General features: G+C 33.6%; 1 non-coding gene across 1 annotated transcript; it reads right to left on the reverse strand.

Moving 5' to 3' along the window:
- Positions 1-4,232: 4,232 nt before the first annotated feature.
- On the reverse strand, positions 4,233-4,322 carry LOC147069111 (U6atac minor spliceosomal RNA). The gene has a single exon (XR_015071284.1). It is a non-coding gene; the product is annotated as a U6atac minor spliceosomal RNA (small nuclear RNA).
- Positions 4,323-12,299: the final 7,977 nt, after the last annotated feature.

The raw sequence follows: 12,299 nt of genomic DNA on the forward strand, positions 1-12,299 counted from the left end.
TAGAGTGGCGAAAGTTATATTATGTATTGCGGCCTATTATATTAATATCGAATAAGTTTTGTATGGGGGCGGTCGTAAATCAGTCGAGATGTCTTATAAATTACTCCGCCCGTCGAAAGGAAATAAAGAATCCTCCTTATCGCTATCACTATTGGCAAAACGAAAAAAATAATATAGGGTGGTTTACGGCAGGACTGTGGCTGCCGGTTATTTGGAACACCGGTTTTACCGGTTGTAATACATTATTTATTATTTTATTAATTATTTGTAATTAAATGAAATACAATTTTATAGTAGGTACTTATTCCATTTTTTATTTAAATTCTGTACTGGTTTCGTCCTCTTCAAGGGGACATTATCAACTATAAAATTGTGTTTCATTTAATTACAAATAATTAATCAAATAATACAATGCAGTTCCACCATGAATTGACAGTTAATACCATAAAAGGAATATTATGTAGTTAAAAATAATAACAATTGTCTAAAAGTCTACGCTTTGGCGATATGACTGAAAAGGAGCTATCTGGTGTTAATATAATTGTGACTTACTGGTATTTTAAATGTAAATACGTTATTTTATGACGTGGGTGGTAACCATCGGTGCAATAGTGACTGTCTTACTAAAAAATGGATCAATTTATTTATAGAGAAGTACATTTAATAAAATACATTTGAACATTTTAGTACTTACATAATATCTATTTATTTAAAAATAATGCAAATGGAAATTCCTCAATACTCCTTATTATTTCCAATGTGAGCCGCATGGCTGCTTTTAAGTTTACTGCCAACTGGCTTCGATATTTGTTTTTTATGCAGTGCATTACACTGAATGATCTTTCACAGTATACAGTAGTAGCAAAAATCGACAATATTAAAACCCATTTAGTGCTAACATCGCGACTGGCGCGCTTGGAGTCGTTGGCCATTAGATATAATTAACGTGTTATTTAAATGTGGTAATTAAAAGATAATTAAAAGGTTAGCAGTAACAACTGGCAGTCGCTTTATCCGTATATATTACTCATATCCACATACTGTGATGAAAACTTATTACGTATCCATAAGTTAAAATCAACGTCAAATCACCGTAAGGACGCCTCAGACGATCACATTTGGTTGGACTGATAGAATATTGGCACGCCTACAGACTTCCGGGATCACCCAAATTGACTATAACGGCAAAGTAAATCGAAACGTCAGAAGAAATTATCAGATAACCGATTTCCGAGTGATTATTGTCGAAGTGGCATCCCTGAAATGGATTCGTTCGAACAAAGGGAATCTCCAGGGCATATGGGCATGGATGAAATTGCCGTACTGTAGAAAAAAGGAAATGGGACGATTTAAAAAATAGGTAGGTATCTATAATATCATACCATAAATTTACTTCATGGCATTATACTTGTTCTTTAATGTACGCCTCCTGGTATTAGGTATGTTGGATATCATAGTGGTAGGTTCAACCAACGGGCCGGCGATCTTAATTTTTTGAAAGATAGAACGCGCTCCAGAACATTTTCTCATAAAATAATTTCGTCATTTTATGTAACGCCAACCACGTTGTGATTAATTATATGAGGTATATAAATGTACTTGACAAATTTCAATAAAGCATAGTTGGTTGAGCTTTTGTGGACTGTAATTTTGAAAAGTGATTGTGGATTCCGGATCTGGGGGGTAGGCGATTTAAACAGGATTGCAGGCAACTGACCTTTAGAGTTGAGAGGGCTGGACCGCGCTGGAACTGTTCCCAGATCATGCACTCACGCACTAGTACGTAAATAGTTTTGGAGTGTTACTCTCAATTTTACACTTAGGTTAATGAAAGATGATGACGGTTGTATGAATGATCAGACACCCTGTGTCGGTAACACGGCTTGAATAGATGTTCAAACTTACTGAGCTCATAATGAGACTCGTAATGAGCTCTTGCTTAAACGACGGCCATACTGTAGCAAGTTGACTCTCTCGTTATCTACTAATAACTGACTGTCATTAAATAACGGTCTACTTATGACCCGTGATTGTTAAGTGCCTTGATGACAATAATAATGAGGATGGTAGGTGTGACATATTTTTGCGGGTTTAAGGATGGGATTGGTATCATAATCGGCCCAACCAATAGTTTATAACCACCACCTTTAGTAGCTGTTAAACAATTGTAAAGTTCATGCAATACCAATGCACCAATTAGAACATTAATTTATTCACCTACCAATTCCACCACACAAACAAAATTTCATTTAAACTTTGTGTATGTATTCAAATAATAATAAATTCAATTACTGACCTAATTGCATGTTTGTTTTATATTTGACGGAATTATTATTTAAGAATGAATTATTAGAAAAGTTTCATTTTAATACATGTACAAAATAGCGTAGAAAAGCACCATTCATTACGTATTGCAGCCATTCAAGGCTGACAAGTTGAATGTTGGCGTGTAATATGAAATTTGTTACTATGTTGTTACGCACCATTGGAGTTTCCGTTAGCTTATGTTGAGTGGTTCACGAGATATTAAATGTTTTATATTATGGTGGCGGTGTGAAAATCGTAGGTGAATTTGACATGGCTACCATTTTGACAGTTTTCAATATTTTTCAATGATTATTTTCTTAGTGTGCTGGCATCAGTGGCGAAGGGTGTAGGTAGGCTTTTAAGATCCGACATAAATAGTGCACATTAAACTTTGTCAGCCATGCGTATTTGTTTTCATTGAACTGAGACTACAATTATTTGTAGATAATGTCGGTTAGTTTTTAAAAGTCAACTAAACCCTGTCTTAACCAAACTATAATAGTTAGGTTATGGGCGATTCTACAAAAATAGTGCACACTTTTTCAGTCATACTTATTTGTTTTCTTTGAATTAAAAATACATATTATAATATATGGTTTTGGGTATTTTTATTTAATTTATTAAGCCCTGCCTAAATCAAACCATAAAAGATAAAAAAATATTCTTGTATCTATAAAATATCTAAAATTATGTATGATTTAATGGCATAATTTTAGATATTTATTTAGAGAACTATTTTTCGACTGTTGTCAATTAGGGCTTGGTTACGCAAGGGTTTAATTACGCAAGGGCTTAATTAATTGTGGTAGGCAATAGGCATATAATATCATCTTTTAAACCATGTATATTTGACTGCTCTAGTGATAGTGAGCGCGGAGCACTGTGATCACTGATCAAATTTAACCCAACCTAATGCGTCAATGACATTGAGCTACTTTACGAGCTGCTTGTTGGCGAATTTACAATCTGCCTGTAAAGTCGCCAGTGTCATCATCGAACAAGCTAACAAGCAGATTGTAAACAATCTACCGAGAAAAGTTGAAAGCCGGTCAACTTTACACGCTACACGCAGGCGTGTGGGCCTACTGCGTCTGCGCAGTAGAGCGTAGTAGCGACCTCCCGGTAAAAAACAAACTACGTTCTGTCAAAATAGTCGCTAGTTTGTTGGCTTCTCAGCGAATGGAATGTTTTGTGTGTCATCATCACAATCGCAGTAGCTTAATCGCCCGCTTTTAAATTCGCCAACAAACAGCTCGTAAAGTATCTCAATGTAATTGACGCACTATGCTATAGTAATTTGACATCGTGAGCGCTGATTATGTGTATCAAAATTTAAGATGTTTCACCTCAAAATTGCGGACGTTTTGCACTTCTTGGATACCACTGAATTGACTAGATTTGTCCAACGATTGTCTCTTCTTCGAGCTATGTGGTTAGAGGCCGCTGGATCGATGAAATGATAAAGTTCTGCGGAAGTACGTGGCAACGCAACGCACAGGACCGAGAGAAGTGGAAGCAGCTTGAAGAGGCCTTCATCGAGCAGTGGGTAGATTCAGGCTGATACCGGCATTATGTTTTATTCAAGACAGCGAATGTTATATGACCAAAACTGTCGTTTATTGTATAAATATTGAAATTTTCAATTTTCCGTGTCAATTCGATGGGCGTCTATGGTCGTCAATATTTGATTTTCACTTTCCATTCAAATTTTCCAACAGGTGGGCAGTTAGCTGGTATATATACCTACCCACTAACACGAAAACCGGCGGGTACAAACTGCAAGGATACTTTAATTTCATACAAGAATATTGTACACTTTGAAATTTGTATGGAGAATGTTGGCGTTATTTTGAAGAACGCGTTTTGTATTTCCGTGGAAAAACATTTTCATACTGACATGAAAATTTACCGGAAAATCATTGGTGAAAAAAATTTGGACAAGAGTGCCTTATCCGTTATTATGTGTTCCATCCTTGTCAAGGGGAGTGCTAACCGTCTCTCCTTTCAATAGACACGCACAGTGCGATAAAAATAACGTATAAATATAAATCATATCAGAAACATTCTCATGCGACTTGTAAACAGTGCCAATTCTTCAAATTAAATTAACTTATATTTCGCTTCACAGTAAAGTTAAAAAATATATTTTTTTAATATGCATATAACAAATAAAAATATTGATTTTTTTGTAATGCAAGCATATTTTATTTTGATTTATTTAGATTTTTTTTCTAAAGTTTTAACAAAGTTGCTAATAGATGTCGTTAGTGTACCACTGTTTTTCATACTCTTTCCGTGCAGGTATTTATTAAAAAAATCGTGATATTATTTAAAAAAAATAACAGCATTTTAATTAATTATTTTTTAATGTTGGAATTAATTTTTCTTTTATTATATTTTTTTTTTCAAATTTAGAATACGTTTTTTTTAAATAGATATTATGGAATACAGTTGAATTTAATAATATTTTTAATGTAATAAATTTATCTAGGTAGAATGTAATTAGTTAGGTTATGTTTTATAAAAAAATATTCACTCCTGCATTATTTATGCTAGTGACATCTGTTGTCTTTAATCAAAACAAATACACGAAAACTTATAATGTTTTGGGGTTGATTCCATGTTTGTGAATACATACAAAACTGGCCACTGAAAACGAAAATGTTGGAAGTTTCAACATAATTAGTTATGACATGCACCTTGAGGTTTACCTGTGGTGTTTATAATTTTATTATTTAAGTAGGTAATGATATATTTTTTTTATTTTAAATTGAATTATCCGCTTACCAATGGCATGAGGTGATTTCTAAGACGTGGGATGCTTTCAAAATACATGGATACCTACAATATGATTAATTAATTTATCAAAACAGTTGATAACACAAAAAAATACACTATCATTTGAACCTGATTATGTAGAGAGTAGGTATATATTTATAAAATAATATTAGGTAGGTAGGTATTTATTATTTAATTAGACATAATTAATTTGTTACTACAAAACTCATTTCTGAATCAATTTTGATTAAATACGTATAAAATACAATAAAACTAGGTTTAATAGTTATAGTTTTATCTACAACATCGATAATGTAGACTAAAAATAATCACGCATGAAAAAAGCCGTTGAGGAATATCATATTATGAAGCATTCAATTCTTTCTAGTTTACAGGCTTACATACTGCAACTTTTAATATCTAAGGATACGTGTTATTGCTATTTAAGATTCATGCAGGAAACAATTTGAAGGATGCGCCGACGAAACGAATCGTGAAGCGCATGCCTCAGAACCGTGCGCTGGCATTAGTTGCTTGCGTCAGCCGGCCGTACGGATTATACACAGCGCATATAATATAATGGTGTTAAGTGTTAGTTAAGTCTTAGGGCTTGCGCAGACAGAGAGCGGTCGGAGTTCTGCGTTCAACCGACCGTTGACCGCTAGCGTTCAGGGACAGCAGACAGGTGGCGGTCAACAATAAGCGTTCCATTTGTTTACAAACGTTGTAGTGACACAGGCGCTGCATAATGCGAGACCGCTATATTCCGACTGCGAGTGGAAGTGAGAAAGCACCGCTGTTGCGTACTCACTCCCCCGTGTGGTTTCGCTCTATCGTCGCTATAGGATTTGTTTCCCGAATATCCATTTTTGTCGAAATCGACATTTTAATGCAGTTCAATTTCTTTTATCGAACTCTACCGAAATCATTTATAAAAACGATATATTTCTATCTAGGAACAGAGATATTTTTTTAAAAAACCCGAATACGCCATGTTAAGTTACAATTACTCCGTGGTGTTCTCCCGAATATCCAACTATTCGTACCTGAATATCCAGTTTAATTTTGGTCGAAATATATCTTTGGCTGAGTGTTTATTTCCCGAATATGACTTTAGCCAATCAAATCGCGCTCACGCCGTGCATCTCGCTCCCACATTCACGCTGTCTAGCTCTAAAACAATCACGCCCACTTTAATATGTTTCGGCCGTCCGGAGACTTCTTTCAAATTTCGTCTTATTGATATTGTTTTTAACGTTACTATTGTTTTAATAGTGAATTCATCAAATTTGAAGAGATCATTCATAGCTGATACATCACCAGTTCGCCCTGAACTTACAATAGAGTTGTGGAAGTGACTATTTTACCCTAAATAACTGCATTTTGTTTTGATAAATGACACAAAATCCCAACGGTTATATGAATTCTACAGTATGACCCGGCAACTACTATGACGTAAAAAATAATTATTATTTCAAATTATTATTAATCAAACATTGTTTGTCTTTATTTTACTTTTAATCTAGGTATTTCTATGAAAATAAAGGCGATGCTATTATTTATTTTTGAATGCGCTGATAGTTAATTTAATTTAATATGTATGTTAGTAACTATTTATTTGGTGGATATTATATTCTAAGAATATTGGTACCTACCTAATATTAGCAGCTAATGGTAATTAATTTATACATGCTATTATTTTGTGTTGTTATTCCTTACAATAGTAAATATATAATATTTATTTGGTGGTTTGTAATAAGTTTAATTGTCAATTATAGAAATATATAGATATACTAATATACAGATATATATAAAAAGATTTTTTTTTTTTTTTTGGAAAAAGTATTAATATAAAATTGTTAGCAAGTACGAGTAAGTACCATCATAAAATATTGGAGAAATGACCATGACGGCGGTTAATAATTGAAGTAGTAGATACCTTATAATATATTTTCTCAGAAGTTATTTAAAAAAATTATGTAAGTATGTTCAATTATTAGAATGGTACATTCTTAAATCTTGTGAATTATTCGTTCAATAAAAAAATAGTTAATTACTTAAAAACTATTTTATTACTTAATCCGAAAAAAAAACCGAAAAAGCGATTACCGCATGTTATTATCACATACGAACTTGGGTAATTACGATCATTAAGTACCTATTTAAATAGTAGAGGTAATTATTAACAATTATCGTGTAAATAAATATAACATTTGAGGCGCGTACTTTTTGACCACTCAGTAATCTGTAGGCCGTGCAGCAATACGCTACGGTTTTAAATCCCGAACGTCCATGTTTTGTCCCGAATATCCATTATTCTGAGAGAGCGCTAAAAATTTCCCGAATATCCACAGTGAATACTTGTAAATAAAACGCATTTTCTGTGCATTTAATGATTTATACCAGTATATTACTCTTGGAATCTATTCTTAGATAATTTTTCAATCATACAGTATTGAAAGAATGATTGATACATCTACTGATATTAAAATATACGACAATGAAATTTGTTTTTCGTCTCCTGTAAAATTGACATTTGGTCTATTCGGGAAACAAATCCTATAGCGACGCTATGTTGTGTGACTGCTCAAATTCCTATGACGGGACTGGACGGGAGGTATGGCGTTCTTTGTAATTCCGGGAATAGAACTCTAGAACGCTAGCGTTCCAATTGACCGGCGCGGTCTTACCGCCGGCTGTGTACCCATACAGTATGAAGTCCATACAGTACAAAGAACGCAGAACTCCGAACGCGGAACGCAGACCGCCTGACCGCTCTCTGTCTGCGCAAGCCCTAAGTCTTCTTCTTCGTCTTCTTAAGTCTTCGGCCAGACGTTTTTGTGGGTGCGCTTGGTAAATGATAACATAACTAATAAAGACATGCAAGATAGTAATATACTTATAGTTATAGTATATAACGAATAGTGAGATTATAAAAATAAATAAATCAGAAAATAAAAATACAACAAAAATATTAAGTAATAATTAATTACGAGTATATACAGATTAGTTAACACTTTTATAACGATATAGCTGATATTAACGAAGTTATTGTTGAAACTAATACAATTATACATACTAGTTAGCGTAAAAGAGAACAGAGGAGAGAAAGAACCTATAATTGATTTGCGATTAGATTTTATAGCTGTAGGCCAGATTTTCATCGCTATACTGAACCTGCGGAGTATCGCGGAATGGGGAACGTACTCGAAGAAGTGTGGGTAAATGTGGAAGTCAGTGGCTCCTGCTGGATTTTGCCGCCAATGGAATTCGGAGCTTCTTCCTCTATATATCATTCCTCTATATCTCAAAAGCATCATTTTACTTAGGTTCTTAATTTGTAGGCCATCCATGGACGGAAACCGTATGCGGTTTCGAATCGTGTGCAATACTAAGTTTATCTTTTCTGGTCATGGAAATATATTTCCACAAAGTATATTATAAGCATCTGATCGTATCCGTTTATAGTGTTTATACCATACACTTACACTTACAAATTTAGTGAAAATAAATATCGTCTCTGTTCGGGTAGAACACACTAACTGGAGAATACTAGTTTTGAGTAATTTGGCTTTGAAGTTGTTAAAATGTTTGAAATGGTCTATCATGTGAGTTTATTAAGTAATCGTAAAAAGGATGAGCTTAAAATAAAGACTGTTTATTTATTAAGAAGGTTTCCAGACGGTAAAGTTTGAAATAAGGAACATTTTGGTATAACTAACTCAATATGTCGTTTTTTCGAATTAGTGTCTTCTGTCAGAACAGTTACGATACTTTCATGAACGAAAATCATAAGTTTAATATGGCATACGGATCTAAACCGCATACGGTTTCAGTCCATGGATGGCCTCTTATTTTCGATTTTCCCGTCGGATAGCAAAACACAAGTTGTCCTTACTCATAACATCATTCAGTTTAATTAAAACACAGTACAGATTAAATACAAATATATTATGTAAATGTCTGTTTTAAGTCGTTTCTGTTATATTTAAGTTTGGTTTTCCCTCATAAATAGTCAACATTGTCAGCACAGGCATCCGACCGCAATTGACGCAAAGCGTAATAATTACCATCACAAAGCTGCGAGAGAATGTTTGCAATTGAATCAATTTCAAAGATAGATTTACATACAATTAATACAGCGGGAGTGGCTCTCGGTAATGATTTGGGAATCGAGGTCGATGTCAACCTTTTTAGTACTCGGATCAATTCTAAAAAATAATTATTGTATCTACATACCTAACGGAAGGTGTAAGTAACAACGGCAATATTTCATATTACGGTGAATAAAGTTGTGATCAAATTGAGATGCCTGTCACGTCACCGTTACGCTGTCACGGCGCCAAATCGTCGCTATAGGATTGGTTTGTCGAATATCCGTTTTTGTCAAAATCGACCTTTTAATGCAGAATCATTTTTTGTATCTAAATGGACCAGAACCATCCTTTTATTTAAATTACTTTGTAATTAAATATCCTGTAAAAACAACATTTTAAATACCTACATATATTTAAATATGGGATAATGAAATTTGTTTTTCATCTCCTGAACATTTGACATTTGGTCTATTCGACAAACCATTCCTACAGCGACGAAATTTAGTCTATGGTTTCGTCATTTTGCAGAATATTTTGAACGAACACCACCTCTCTAAATTCAATTATAGAGAGTATCAACTCTAATGTATTAGTATTTTGAATAATTATTATTAATTATTCATGATAATTTCAATTAATTGTAACAGTTTCTACGTGTGCGTACGTTAAAATTAGTTGCGATATTATATCCATAGATAATATTTTGAACAGAAAAAAACCTGCAGACCATAGATAATAGACAATATTATTCTAGAAAATACATAGTGCCAACCACTAAAAACAAAAAAATGTGATTTTGACGTGATTCGAAAATGTGTAAACATGTTGAATATGATAAAAACGTCCAAAACGTCATGCAAGTGTCGATGCAGTGCGGTTCAAGGTGAGGTGACTTCATTGTTGTTTTGGTGATTTAGGCAGATTTTGCCAATTGACAATGTTCGTTTAAAGGTTCAAAATGTGCTACGGGATGGGAGCATCAGTCTGATAACATTTTAAACACCAAGTAAAACGACATTAAACACTTTTTTGCGCAACGGCAGCTTACTGTGACGTCACGTGATAGTACGCGACATGCACCATAATATTATATTTTGTGGTTAATCCACCTACAAGAGGCACCTTGCGGAGGAATGTAAAGCTTGCAATTTGAGCGCCGAGTTTCAATATTGTGACGATACCCAAAGAGATTTGATATCAATGAAAAGGATTTCAAATTACACACGTTTACATTTTTTTTTATAAAAAAAAACGATTTTCAAAAATCTGTACTACCTATACGTTATAGAAAATTTAATAAACAAAATTTAATAATAAACATGACTATAAAATAATACCTATCTAATAGTAAGATGGGGTCCTTTAAGGATTTCACATTTTGTAACATTTTTTTTAATTGTGAGTAGATATATCTTTGATTTAAATAAAATATATTTTTCGTTTTAATGTTTTTAAATACGTATTCATTAATTAAAATACTAAAAATGAAAATTATCAAAAAATGTCTCAAATTGTAAGTTTCGTATTTTTTCTCTAAGTGCCTCTGGTAGGAATAAAATTCAAAAACTAAACTAAAAATACCAATAGAGGCGTAGAGGTAGAACCCTTTTTAAGACCATAATAATATATGCAAGATAGTCAAACCCACCTTCACTAAGATCGATTGTCTGCTGTATTTTAATAAGTAAACTTGTAGTCTAGCTCTAGTTTACACTGTATTACTTTTTGTATGCAAAGAATAAGAGCCGAGCCACACTGGGCGACTCTGGTCTCGAGACCAGACCGATGTATGCTTGCTTGCGCGACTACTGGGCGACCAGATGTGGCATGGTCATATAACTGCATACATCGGTCTGGTCTCGAGACCAGAGTCGCCCAGTGTGGCTCGGCTCTTATACAATGCTCTAGGTAGGTATTGTCGGCCATCATCAGGGCGACTTTGCTCTATCATCTGCTAGCCGGAAAATTTCGGTAGAGATCCACTTATAGGTACAAATCAATTCATAAGCCACGAAATGCGACGTCGTCCTGTGATATATTTGCTCTTGATCTATTCTTGAATAACGGTTAGGGTTTGATTGTACTGTGCAGAACTTCTCGGTTCTTTCGCATTCGTGTGAATACGTCAAAATTTGTCACCATGTCAGTCCAAGGTGTTTTGAGATTATGTCTATAAAGGCACGCCCCGAAAGCTTCAACTCTCTGTCATACCCCCTAGTTGAATTTTATTTAAAACACAAGCGAATAATATAAAGTGACTGCGCGGTGTACGTTTATTGAGTCACCAATAATTATTATAGGCAACAGATTTGTTAATATTTAAGATTTACACAATGGAAAATAATTTATTTATTACTGCGAATAGACAAAAATATGTTATAAATAATAATTACAAGATAAAAAGAACTTTTTATATACGACGATTTTAAATTTTCTGTTGAATCATATAAACTTGACTTGACTAGCTTAAACAATGAAAAAAAAATGTATTTGATAGAAATAATACTGAAATGTCATATTGATTTCCATAGTAACGCACGTATATATTAATAATTTAGTTGCTAGGACCCCAGACCCCCAAGCAACCAATAATGGTGTCGAAATAACTTTTCATACAAAACAGAATTAACTGAAAATGAATTCAATTCTACTTAAAAATGGCTAAAAGTATTAAACGGACAAAGACCCACCGGACAAATAAGAATACGAGCTAATAAAAACGTTGTAAAATCAGTTAAACTCTTTAAAAGTATTAAAAAAATGCATTGGCATCGTGTTCTGATATATTATTAAAGTTTCAAATGCCTAGCTAGTCGGGAAGTTAGTTAAAAATCGATTGCAAGATTTGTACCGGACAAACAACCACCGGACAAATAAGAATACGAGCTAAGAAAAACGTTGTAAAATAATAAAGGTCATTTTTAAATAAGAATATTGCCACTTTTAATTTTTTGGACATTCAACGACTCTCTAGTTTTACTCACACCCCTTATTTTGCCTATGATAATATTATTCACAGACTGGTAATCGGAATTTGCGGCACTTTGAAGCATTTGCAATGCAAATAATATAATATCCTTCCGGCTTCGATGTTTACATTACATTACTTACTTCTAA

This window comes from Rhyacophila brunnea, unplaced genomic scaffold (genome assembly GCF_057557595.1).
Source record: "Rhyacophila brunnea isolate RB1 unplaced genomic scaffold, BYU_Rbru_1.0 scaffold_24, whole genome shotgun sequence".
Lineage (NCBI taxonomy): Eukaryota > Metazoa > Arthropoda > Insecta > Trichoptera > Rhyacophilidae > Rhyacophila > Rhyacophila brunnea.